Source organism: Galeopterus variegatus, unplaced genomic scaffold, assembly GCF_000696425.1.
Source record: "Galeopterus variegatus unplaced genomic scaffold, G_variegatus-3.0.2 Scaffold18638, whole genome shotgun sequence".
In the NCBI taxonomy this organism is placed as follows: Eukaryota; Metazoa; Chordata; class Mammalia; order Dermoptera; family Cynocephalidae; genus Galeopterus; species Galeopterus variegatus.
This window is the reverse complement of record NW_007744749.1, coordinates 1-890: the sequence shown is the minus strand read 5'-3', so window position 1 is coordinate 890 and position 890 is coordinate 1.

The window sequence follows — 890 nt, the reverse complement described above, 5'->3', positions numbered from 1 at the left end:
ATGGATAGACCACATTTTGTCTGTCCGTCCTTTCAGCCGTCAGTGGACGCTTGGGTTGCCTCGGTGTTTCAGCTATTGTGAATCACGCGCTGTGAACGTGGGTGTGCGGAGATCTCTTCTCTCAGCCCTGCGAGGCATATACCCAGACGAGGGAGTGCCAGATCACGTGGCAGTTCTGTTTCTAATTTTTCGAGGAACTTCCTTACGGTGTTCCACTGTATGTGTGGATTCCCGCCAATAGTGCCAGGGTTCCAATTTCTGCACATCCTCAGCAGCACTTGCTGTTTTCTGTTGTTTTTTTACAGAAGCAAACCCAGTGGGTGTGAGGTGGTATCTCGTTGCCGTTTTGATTTGTATTTTCCTCGTGACCAGTCGTGATAAGCACCTTTTGTGTGCTTGTTGGCCATTTGTGTATCTTCTTTGGAGAAATGTCAGTTCACGTCCTTTGCCCATTTTGTAATAGGGTTATTTTGTTGCTGCTGTTGTTGAGTTGTGGGAGTTCTTTATATATTCCGGATATTAACCCCTTATCAGATACATGATTTGTTAGTATTTTGTCTGATTCCGTGGATTGCTTTTCATTGTGTTGATTGTGGCCTTTGACTCACAGAAGTTTTTAATTTTGATTTAGTCCACTTCATCTGCTTTTACTTTGATTGCCTGTGCCTTTGGTATTGTATCCAAGAAATGACTGCCAAATTCAGAATCATGTTTTTCTCTATGTTTTGTCCTAAGAGTTTTATAGTTTTAGCTCCTACATTTAGGTCTTTGATCCATGTTGAGTTAATTTTCATACGTGGTATAAAGTAAGGAAGAGACTTTCATTTTTTAAAAAAAAAAGACGACCGGTAAGGGGATCTTAACCCTTGACTTGGTGTTGTCAGCACCAC